We start from the raw sequence: 12,883 nt of genomic DNA on the forward strand, positions 1-12,883 counted from the left end.
TTCTTCTCCTTTTTATTGCCTTGCTCTGAACAGTGCATAAATCAATGCAATGTAGAGTTTTGGGTGATTGATTTTGGAAAGCAACATTCAAATCCATATATATCTGAAAGCTGGTTTGTGCTGCGAGCTGTAGGCATCATTATGTTTGGGCGCAACGCGGCGTGTTGGCTTCCATCAATAAAGACTCCTTCTGTCATGGATCATGTTTTGTTTCCTCGCCAAATCAAATCAAGATTGCCGCCTGAGAATCCATGTCGGCAGCAACAATTTCTGTCTCCTAAAGGTTGCCACCGACCGGGGCATTCGTCTTCGCATGGTAGCAGCCGGTCGTTTTTCCCCCTCTTCAGTTTTATTTGTAGGCAGGGGTTGGGCAATGTAAATAACTGATGTTACACAAACAGTTCACCATGTAGCGAAGGAATTAAGTTTTGATCAAATGACAGAGACTTTGTTTGAATTCGGCGGCGACACAAATTGCGACAAGAAGGAGCTCCACATCGCCTCATCTTATCAGCGACAAAAGCTAACTTTGAGAAATTGAATAGATGACATTCTTTGTCATGCTGTAGATACGAATCGTTTAGATTTTGTTGGCACAGCTCGCTGCATAGTAACAAGGCCAACAGCGGCAGACTGCACAGGACTATCAACGGAGATTCACACCACCTTCTGATTTCTTGCCAACAACATTTATACGTCATTGAATTCGATAATAGGTGCACTAAGAGGCCCCGTTTTTCTCACATCAGCTTATACCTATTTCAAGGTCAGATATTGATTATAATGTCCTTGTATTAGGATCATGATTGATATAAACCGAGTTTATGCTCATGATTGGTAATCATGAATCAAGTTTATGATCACGATTGATATAAACTGAGTTTATGATCACGATTGATAATTATAAATTGAGTTTATGATCATGATTGATACAAACCGAGTTTCTTATTATTATGGTTGATATAAACCGAGTTCATAATCGTGACTGATACAAACCGAGTTTATCATTATGATTGATATATATCAAATTTCTACAAGGGAATAATTTAGGACTCAAAGCATTCAGATGTCGTATACCCGTCAGACAACGCAGGAGTAAATTACTTTGTCTGTATCGTATACATCGAAATGTATTCACATCGAACACAAACGTGTGTTGCGTTCAAACACGCCGCCAGATTTGTTGTCGTGGCAATGTTTATTGTTGAAGGCTGAATGCAGGGAGCTGGGACTTCCCATCTCCCTGCGGAATGTGTATAAAGTGCATTGATAAATACATGTATGTAAGTTCAGGTGATCGGCGAATTGCAGGATTCGTATTATGTGACTCTATAGTACCACCTATAGCCCCGAAACGGGATGAACTCAACAAATTGCTATATCACTTAAAGCGACTACCCACCCTTTAAAATGTCTGGCATTGTTCGTGATGGAGGTACTATGGGGACTATTTATGATTATGAGGCAGGTGGGAGCAACACAGGGTCATAGTTAAAAAACACGGCAAACTAGCGACCGTCTCAGAGTTACCAAAATGATGTGCAATCATCATAGTGATGACTTTTGTTGCACTGTTGCTTTTGTTGTCATAGTAGTCCATGTCAATCCCTCTGTTCGTCAGGTCTATAAATCGTCTGCCCACAGCTTTACACTATCAAAACCCCAGCCAGAATATGAAAATTTACACCACAACTCCACATAAATTCAAGTTGGCTTTGATAAGTAGATTAAATTCAAACAGAACGATGAAAGTTCAAAATCTCAAAGGGACAATTCCGTGATCTCTTCATCTTTCCTGCTTGTGTAATGAAACTTCAATGTTCCGTTGTTTTAGAATTACCCCCTTTTAGGTCGACCAACTTCAGACCAACTTCTCTCTAACTTTTCCATCTAAAATAATGTCACATGTGACGTTTGTTTCGTCGATCTGTTTTCGCACTGGAGATATTATATGTAATCAACATTTTGCTTTCATTCTCACGGAAAAGGAAATCAAAATCAACATGTTCAAATAAACCACAATCACAACAAAGCAAAATGTGCAGCCGAGAAGCGAAATGTGTCTATGCCCTGTGACGCATCACAGCTCGCTGTGCTTGAGAAGATTTACACAAGGATCCTTCTTTTACAGCAACGACGCACGAGATGTCTTACATTAAGATGAGAATGGTAGAAATGCCGTGGAGAACAATGCGTCCCATCTTATGCATAATTTACAGCTCACCTTTCACATTATTGATGGACGTTTTGACGTTTGGGCCTCTTAAGAATCCAAAGATACGTTTCGAATTCTATCTTCCTATCATGGCTCTTTTCTCTCCTCTCTCACTAACACACACACTCTCTCACTCATTCTCCCTCTCTCTCTCTCCGTCTCTGTTGCTCTCTTTCTCTTATATTTGTTTGTAACAGTGTGAGAGATTATGTAGATTTCGATGGAAACATTTACTTTTTATAGTTTCATCTCCCTGGCACAGATCTCGAGAGAGCACAAGTCGACTGTTTTCCTTTTCAAGTGTCATTCTTTAAATAAACCTTGTGTTTTTGGTATAAATCCCTGCATGAAATCAGGAGGGAAACAAGGGAAAAAGAAAGATATGAAAATGTGGCGGGAAATACACTTTTCCAGTTATGAATTCATGCTTTAATAACATTATGTTGATATCCATACTGTCACTGAAGATGTCTTGCCATTAATGCTTCATTCTCACTCTCTCTCTCTCTCTCTCTCTCTCTCTCTCTCTCTTTCAAAAAGAAAGAAAGAAAGAGTGTATATAAGGCCGAACTGAACTGAAAATGCTAACAACGACTCTTTACTCTAGTGTTCAGAATACACGACCCCTGTATACTTTTAGTTTCCATATATGCTGCTGGTATTTTCTTTATCACGCTGAGCTGGACATTGATGAATATAGAATTGTCAAAAAAGAAAGGGGAAATTAATTTGCAAGAAAAGAGATCTACAAGACAATCAGTCAAACTATAATAAAGGGCACAAATTGATTCTCCTCCTGCTTAAAGTGTCATTCTTGTAGTCAGTATAACGTTTTTGGAAAATCCTTGCCTGAAATCAGGAGCATCACACGCATACAAAATTATAAATAACAGGAAAATGTCAGTAAATGATTACGGTAAAGGTTTTATACCTAAGAACATTATTTTTGAAGATAAAGACAGTGTGCTTTATCCACTCCTTCCGTGAAATGTTCATGGTGATCAGTTTCTTGTCGTGTTCTAAAAATAGTCGTTTGTATTTTACAGAATGAATTGCATTCCAAGGTTAATCGGACTCTCATTAAAGAGCAATGATACTATCCTTTGATAATAATAAAGATGTTTTTTTCTATGCTGTTTCATGATTTTCAGTGACATACAATGGATTAATGATGCTTAGCAATTGTCTTTCAGTTATTTTCGATACTTTTGTGGTTGTCAGCGAAGATATTACCAGGAAATTAAGCTTTATCCAGTCAATGAAGCTGACTTATTGAATTATTCAGGGAATATACTGGGTCTTCATGGAACTGGACGAAAAAAAAAAAACGTTAAACATCGCTCTGAGTTGACATAGTGTTTAATCGCAAAGCAATTTCGCTGTCTTAGTATTTTCAAGTTGATGAAATCTTGCCAAACATTGCCAAAAGCTTACTATATTATCTCAAAGTTTGACAAATACAAATAAACACATGCAAATTATTATGCGTTTGTTTAGATGAGTTGGCATTTTACTCAAGATTATGACATGAATGGATTTGAAGATTGGAGAAAAAGTCATCTCAGTACTACCCCCCCCCTTTTTTTCTTTAATTCCGTTTCTGACAATCATCTCCTCTTGTTTATGAAACATATTGTACAGGTAGTCCTACACACCACTATCCAGAATGTATTTATGTTGTGAGTTGAAAGACATGATTTCATGCAAAGACTCTTTCTCTCTCTCTCTCTCTCTCTCTCTCTCTCTCCTTCTCTCTCACTCTCTCTCTCTCTCTCTCTCTCCCTCTCTCTCTCTCTCTTTCTCAACACACTGAGTTATAACACGTGCAACGTGTTGATGGGCATAATATAAGAAACTCCGAGCAGCCGATGTAACTATCGAGGGCAGTCTGCAAGGGCAAGATGTGAAGACATCGAAACGACCTCGGAGAAAAGATGGCCACAGAATTCATGCGGTTCTAGTTAGGTACCGAGCCGCTATGTACTGAATCTCTTCGAGATTGACCTCGCTGTATATAGTCCAGGATTTTGAATTAGTTCTTGACGCTCAGAGTTATGGCTATCGGTAATTTCTGCTGAATTCAAGGCGGAGTAAAAACTCGCCAAATATTTATATTTCATCATCTACATCTGTTGAGCAGCAGTGCAGTTCATCGAAATATCAACACCGTAAAAGTTTTGTGCAATGAACCTTCACTTTTATTCTATTCATTTCCTTCTCCGTATTATCACAGTCGATTTTCTTTGTGTATACATAATTATATACATTTTGTATAATGTTTATGCGATGCATTATTATAATTTCATTTAGTTATCTATTCAGATGCAATTCTTTAAGAAAGAGTAATATTCACAGTGGACTCTTTTTGTTGTTGTTGTGCCTGGACTCAAAATGTATTACAATTTTATTTTCTAGAGACCCTTTTTATTGCATACGGCCCATGCATTATGTGTGACAGCACACTCTCGTTTGTAACGAAGCACCGTCAATTGTTCCTGTCTTGTTACCCCATGAAAGGATGGAGGGAGGTAGAGTGAAAATTCATCAGCATAATGGCTTGGAAACCAATTCAACCCACTGTCGGATCCACCAGGATATAACACAGAACCAGTTAGAAATGATTATTCCGTCAGAGGCGAAGTCAACACCGTGTCCAATTAGCTTAATTCACAGACTTCAAGGTACGATTGTCCATTTATCGACAGCCACGGTCAACAGGGAAACGTCTAGGCAACTGCAGAATGTCCCTAGAGGGATAGATGGGAGGGGACAGAGAGAAGACAGAAGCGGGGGTGTACGGGAGAAAATTGACAGTAAGGGCGGAATATGTAAGATTAATCGAAAATACATTTCATCATGCAGAGAGTGTGCATGTGAACTGTTTTAGTAGCAGTCACATCCAATTTAGGGAAGTTATACAAAGGGTGTACATTATGCGTTTGGCTGCATTGCTCTCTACCTGCATTTTCTTAGCAAGAACTAGAGATTAAGTGGAATAAAAATAAATGGCAATTCTAAATAAATTGATTTCGAATGCATTCTAAAACTTACTCAAACGTAATTTGTTATTCCGAAGGTTCTCTCCTCCTCCTCCGTATATGCCCCACCCCTTCTACATCATCATCATCATCAGGATGAGCCATTTATGACGTACAAACAATCAGTACAAAAGGCGATTCAAAGACATCAAAAGAGAGAGAGAGAAAAAAAAACCCGAATAAGAAATCTCAATGCATGCACTGATTATACCCTAAATGATTCCTGCGTACGTCCCTTGTCACGATAGATTAGACCCTTCCCTCTCCATAACTCTCCCACTCTTCAGCCTCCTCCCCCCATCCCTCCCTGCATCGCCACATATAAGTTAATTTTCGGATTAACAAACATTCGGAATTATGAACCTTCGGAATAACGAACCATATTTCTTATTCGGATAAGCGAACCTTCGGAATAACGAACTTTACTTCATTTTCGGTTTGACGAACCTCCGGAATGACGCCACACTGTTGGGATTGACGAACCCTGTTTCATTTTTGGATTAACGAAGATCTATAGGTATAGCGAATTTGTGTGTTTCGGAAAAACGAACCTCCGAAAAGAGAACCTTATTTTATTCTCTGATTAACGAACCTTCACAATAACGAACATCACCCTATTCATGCAGGCTTGCAGCCAAGTCCAGACAAGCTAACACCAACATCTCCTATTCCATGGTGATCCTCGTTGTTCTAAATAACTTTAGGTGATGAGGATAAGGTAACTAACTTGATGTATAAATCGTTTACCTATGAAATATACTATGCACTTGTTCGGATATACGAAGTCTATCGCCTTTATGATTTTTACATTACCATCATTTTCTTTGAAATTCATAATACCCATTTCTCTAAGAATGAAAAAAAAAAAGATGCCCCTTGTCAATGAGGAGCAGCATCGACCTGTTCGGTTCAGGCACTGTTTTTTTTTTTCAATGCTAATGTCTATTTCTCGGCCATAACTGGAGCTTCAGTATGTATTGGGTTATGCGCTGACGTATCAATGCACCCATTTCTTTTTTTTTTTTCAACCGCATAGGTCTATAACCTTTCTGGTCCATGTGTAACGTTTTGGGCCATCCATTTGAAAAAAAAAAATATGCGAGAGACATGTTGACGTAATCCTGTGCACCAACGCGCTTGCGTGCGCGCGTGACTATAGGATAAACTGATGAAAATGTGCGAGTCCGTAAGGCATGACAATTTTGAAAATGAAATGCATATTACCAAATAAGAAGGGGTTAAGCGTGAAACAAGATGATTATGAAATTAATGTGTGTACTTATAATCAACTGAGTGTGCATACTTAGTGCTTGTTGTCTCGTATTTCTGCCTTCGCAGATTTATCCTCTGCATGCGGCCTACACTACCATGTCAAGGTTAAACAATAGACATTAACGTTGGTCATGGATTATCAATCAGCTGCATGAAAGGACTGCCACATTAATATTCAATCCTTCAAAGGTTAAGTTCCTTCTGAACAAACCTGTGGTAGTCATCCTTTATCGTTACTGGCTTCCTCCATAAAGCGCTTTTGTATCCATCAAAGCATTCAGTGCAAGAGGGAATATGGGATTTACATAAAAAGCTATACGGTGTCTTCCCCCCCCCCCCAAAAAAAAAAAAATATGTAAGGCCCATTTCTTTTGCGTCGTTATCAACAGTGTTCAAGATTTCGAAACGGGCAGATTTAGAGACGAAATCGGGATATACGTATATTATGGAAGATGATATGAGTGTATTTATGTTCTGTCTGATACCATAATATAAGTTCTCAAGTTTGACACATTATGGTCATGTATATAGATGAAATTAAACAAATTACACATAAATATTCATAAAGTATAATATTATCATGTATAATATGTGTACATGTAGGGGCCTATATCCATGTAGGTCTCGACATTGGCAGTGGTCAGGAGCCACGAAGAGGTATTTCGGGCCACCAAATTTCCAAAAAGGTTATGTTTTGGTGGCCCGATAAGGCATCTAAAATTCAAAATGAATGTTGATATTTCCTTTTATTTCAGGCCACCGAAATTTCATATTCGAAGATTTTAGTGGTCTAAACAACCCCACAGAGAAAAAAACACACACCCTGTTACACATAATTATACACTATATACTATACGCATGTATGTGTGTGTATGTGTGTGAGTGTGTGTGTGTGTGTGTGTGTGTGTGTGTGTGTGTGTGTGTTTGTACTCGAGTGTGGGTGTATATGCTTGTTTTGGTCTCATATTTAATCCCAAAAAAATTATGTTATTACAACAACACGAACGAGAGAATGACATCATGAATTTCTGAAGTCCAGAATAAGATCTTAATTGCTGATTTCTTTGGATTAGAATTTGATTTAGACAATCGCCAGATTTGCAGCTCATGCGATTCGAGTTTCATCGCAGGCTTTGTCTGGCTTGTTTGATTGTCAATTTCATTAATCTCTCTGGCTCTCTCAAAAGAAGTGAGGGCTTAATTACACGGAGAACCACACGGAGTCAACTGCTTGATGTTGACGTACGGCTGGTCTCCTTGGTGTTGCATCCGGATAGCGCTCTCTCCCCTCCCTCTTTCTGTCGCTGCAATAAAGGACAGCGAAAATATTCTGCCCATCACATTTTGCGCGAACTCGTTGGCTACAGTCATTAAAGCAGTCACGGCTGCCCGAGTAGGTACAATGGCGGGCCGAGGGACGGCAACGCAATAAGCGCTTTGCTATGGCGCGTAATAATTATAGCCACTCATGTTGTCAAAGAAAAGTCACCAGTTGCGTTAATTGATGGCAGCAGGGTTCTATTTACTTCCCCAAAATCATTCCAATCATCTGGCGAGAGCGGGCAATTCAGGTATAGCTTTTGTTATTGGAATAAGAAGGGGAAAAAAGGAACAAAAACACTCCAAGGCAACGAGTTATGTCACCCACGCGTCTTCAATTATAACAATTAATCAAGGCATCAAAACACTGCAAAATAACTTCAGATATAGTGTAGAGTCATAGGAAAGTAGTGTAGAAAGTTTTGTTCATCTATCATGCTGTGATAGTGATGTACAGTGGTATCGCAGTGTAAATTTTACAGTTATTTTGCTATTTTCCTTGCAGGTTAACAATTGTGAATTCATTCAAATGGCACACAATTCATGGGAAAAGAACATCGTGCTCATACAAAACAATATTCAGCGCCGTGTCTCCCGGGTTTTATACTAACAACAACAAAGAAAAGATGTTGATAGTGTTTGTATTTTCCCCTTTTTAGGCGTAGGACCTAAATCTGTTGTGTTCCCTTCGTATCAAATTTTCGTGTCATTTTCTATTACGTAAGTATGGATGTGTTTCATATTTTTACAAGTATTTCATTAGAGTAACGCAGAAGATGGAAGTCCACTCACAACGCACATTGACCCATTAAGAACCCAACGAAGAGTGACTATATCACGCAAGAAGAACAAGAGAATCAACATGCACTAGTGACAAACACAATATCAATCATAAGATAATTTACCCAAATATCTCAGCTGCAAACAAGAGGAGGATAAAAGCATGATAAGAGCAGAGATTTAAGTAACAATTTCATCTCGCTTTGGTTCCTCTAACAATCATTTTAAATATCTGCCAAACACGATCTCTCCATAGTCGCGGAATTGGTTTCCAGAGTAACACGCGTGTGTGGAATTTTCCACGAAGCGAATACTTATAGTGAAGCCATAGACAGCTGCACATAATTATTGTTATTCTCTCGTTTCCAGCAGCCCGTCCGTGTCTGTATTTGTGAGCTCTAGGGAATGAACTGTAGACATGCATTAAAGATTCCTTGCTCTTTATCAAGTCCTATATCTGAAACGTTTTCCCTTCTCTCTTCAAAATGCAGCAATAAATCAGCATTCTATTTTTGTATTAGATAGCGCATTACATTAATAACGCAACTATTAAATTCATTGTACTGTGCGTATAGATGATAGATGATGTGACAGGGTTTATGGTCTATGAAATATCCACGAAGGGAAACTTATGCAACATAGGAAAACTAACCTAAAAATCAATTTCTTTCAGCTGACAACGTCTAGTGTTATGGTAAATATGAAGGGGGTCAAGTAATGATTGTGACGTTTAGCATGGACGTGAAGACCGATTCAATGAATAATGATCTCAACTATCTGGATAGCTGAAATTTCAACGGAGACTTTTTTTTTGCCTGACATAGATCATAATAATATCCAGCAGTAAACTTCGAGAGATTGTATTGTGTATACAAACTAGACTGAAACAAATAAAACAGGCATTCACTTGACGTAGTTCCGTGGTTTTCTTGTTCATTAAGCAACATTTTGAAAATTATACGTTTTGCTTAAGCAAGGCCTACGTGTTTGTGGTTACATAACATAACATAATATATCAAAACGTGACAAAACAAGACATGACATGACGTCACACTGCATTTCTTTGGCGCCTTTTCATCATCAGCTACAGCGCACTGTAACACAACAATCGAGTTATGTACAAACATAACACAACTTTGACAAAAAATCAGATACATAAAGAGTTTATAAAATAAAGAATAAATCCACAGTTCATGCAGCTTTACTTTATTGAAAGTATAGTTATTTCTAAGGAGCCTTTTGCTGTATCATCCATTCAGGGAGATCCAGAGTGTGGGGGCAAAAGCAGAAAATGAACAATAACTAAATGTTGTGAGTTCGAGGGTTAGGGTTAGGAAAGGAATTATGATTGACACGAAAAATCAGTGCTAACTTCAGTAAGGGTGTGGAGAAAGAAGGTCCAATGTGTGACGTAGTGCCTTCTTAATGAATTTAACATATTGTATATTGTATTGGACTTGTACCGAATGCGGCTTCTATATCCTGATTGGGAGTATTAATACAACCGCGCAATGATTATCATCATACTTACGTAAGAATATCGAAAGTATTTCAAGTTTGTATTGAATTTTTTTCGTTTCCTTTCATCATCATTTTTTAAAATTCATTTTGCTAATCATCTAACTAGCTCTCCTGCGGGAAATGACAATGGTTTTTAAGATTTCTCCCTGCACTGCGCATTACGACTGACATTTTTTTATCTTAAAATTAGGAGACATTTAGTTTGGTGTCCAGATTAAACGTTCTGTCTCGTGTCAAATGGCTTGACATTCAGTCGTCTTATCACCCGATACTCAATCGAACTTGTTCTCGTTAACACTTTCACACAAATTTCTTATACTGAAAGGAGAAAGATAAGTCTGTTAACATTTTGACATTGGTCCCAACTTTCTGTCGGCAAGAAAGGAAACGGTATATTCAGGGTCGACAATGTTTGTGTGTGTATTATTCCTAAATTCGGGCTATAAGTCTGTTCAAAGCACACCATAATAATGATTATTTATAGAAATTCAGTACGCATGCCTGGTTATTGTCATTATTGTCTTTACTTTTCTTGTGCACACGTCTTGTGCATGCATGCCAATAAGAAAGCGTCTGAAGATAATCTTTTCCGTCTGTTTTCTTTTTCTCCCTGACGTTTTTTTTTTCGCTGCGACGTCACACAAAATAATGATCTAATTACTGCTTTATGACATGTACGTACTTTGGTCAAGCAGCATCATAAGCTGTTATCTTATCAGTGTAACTTGCCGCGCTAAAATCGATCGTCTGCTCTGCTTTATTTTTATGTATGGCTGAGAGAAGTGACGCACAAGTCATTCAACAACAGTGGCGGTGGTCAGTAGACATGATTTCAAGATTCTATACCAAAGAGGAAAACGGACACCCTATCAGCGGAAGATGCACGTTGCAACGAAATATTATGAACAAATTGCACATGAAACCTTCAAGTGCTGACAGGAAATGTGTTGCATGGGTGGAAAGGCAGATTGAATGTCTAAGAAGGCAGAATGTTGCCCTATCAACGGGCTGTGCTCCTCGGAAAACGACATTCAGTTGTGAAATTAATGTCAGGATAGGTTACGAAATCTGATTAAAAGTCTGTTTGGTCTACCAGCCACTCCAATGCATTCTTGATGTGTCTTGTGAGACTACACATGCTGTAGGTATCATCATAATTAATGTTATTTTGATTGTGCGGCTACCATCTTCTTCATTGTTAACATGAGATGATGGAATGCATTTGCGGCAAGGTCGTCCGTTCTCAGAACGCTCGACAATACATGAATTTCTGGGGCAGAGATGTGTAACGTCTGCTGTCAACTTCCTCTTTCGAACTGCAGCGATTGAATTTTTAGCATATGAATGATTCTGATTAACCGGATATTTTCAAATCTCGCGTAATGTACTGATTTTGTTCTAATGTACTATTCATATGATATCATATATATATATATATATTCATCATTCGCCATGTGGTTCCCAAGGCGTTGATTCGCGCCTTGTTACTTGCAGTGTTGACAAAATTCTCATTGAGAAAGCGGAATGATGACTGTGTTAATCAATTAACATCTAGAAGTGTTTCTACGTGTCATAGATAGCTCTTACCAATGGTAGACACGACCGTTTGCAACGAAATAAAATGCTCCAGGGAAATCCCATCTCGGCCTTCTGCCAGGGAGGAGTCCTTTTTGCCGATGCCGTCGCGTAGTCATCCAGCATTTTATCAAAATCTGTCTTGTTGAACAGGTTCACTGACGTTAAGGTATTTAGCAACGTATTCTGTATAGCGCGCATTATAGATCGCTCTTTCGTTTGATCTCAGTGGACCCCTCAATGAGATGGAATATTTCCGCTCCGATCAGCATGTAAAGAAGGAGAAGAAGCACAAGAAGGACGAATCGAGCGTTGTCTTCTTTCAGGTGAAGTAAGGCGCAGAAGGTGGTGCCCCGCGCCATAAACGAACCCCCTCGGTTCCAGCGATGCTGCGGGGTTCTTCCTTCCACCGAAATCCGATGGAAAATCTCAGTGAGATGGGAACTTTAGGTTGAACGTAAACAGGGGAACATCAGACAACGATACGATATTGAGCTTCATGACATTTATCCACATAGATCTTAAGCTTGGTGTGGTCTATGTCTCTGTTCAGCTCTCAGAATATATATCCAAGTTAAAGTTAATCCGGTTAAACTCTATACAGAGTGGACTAAACTGCATAATCCTGATAGTTCGGAGACGAATGTCACTAAAAAACGACAGGTGACTCAGTGGACGATTATATCAGCAAAACTGTAATAATCCAAAACAGCAACGAGCCACCTGCAACAATCATGCGACATAATTTTCTAGCGAGGATAACACGTAGCCATAATGACTACCTCTTGATGCCGGAACGACCAACCCACTCCCCAGCAAATGTGACATCCAAGTCAACCACGAAATCCAAAGTAAACTTGCCTTTGAATTTTTCACCTCGGTAGCAGAGCATTAGTTGTTCTAGACTTGGAACCATTGTCATGTCTTTTCTGCTGAATGGAAGTCAGGTCCGCACATCGATGGCGCAACAGTGTTGGCAGATGTCGACAAACTAGCTAATGATGGCTGAGGGAAAACTCACGCCATGCAGCCATTTTGGACTCACATACTGCGCAGTTATTTTCTGTTAAGCATTTCTAACACATTGGATGCGTCAGACCAACAACATATCACAAAGTAACCACCAAAACGCTAGGTTTCTTCCCTGAATTGATAACTTGTA

The 12,883-nt window shown here is 38.9% G+C and overlaps 1 pseudogene; it reads right to left on the reverse strand.

Moving 5' to 3' along the window:
- The window catches only part of LOC139732758 (potassium channel subfamily K member 13-like), a 51,373-nt pseudogene extending 39,290 nt beyond the window's left edge, over nt 1-12,083 (reverse strand).
- Nucleotides 12,084-12,883: the final 800 nt, after the last annotated feature.

This window comes from Diadema antillarum, unplaced genomic scaffold (assembly GCF_040938485.1).
Source record: "Diadema antillarum isolate AM-2024a unplaced genomic scaffold, OU_Dant_1.0 seq00000446_RagTag, whole genome shotgun sequence".
Lineage (NCBI taxonomy): Eukaryota > Metazoa > Echinodermata > Echinoidea > Diadematoida > Diadematidae > Diadema > Diadema antillarum.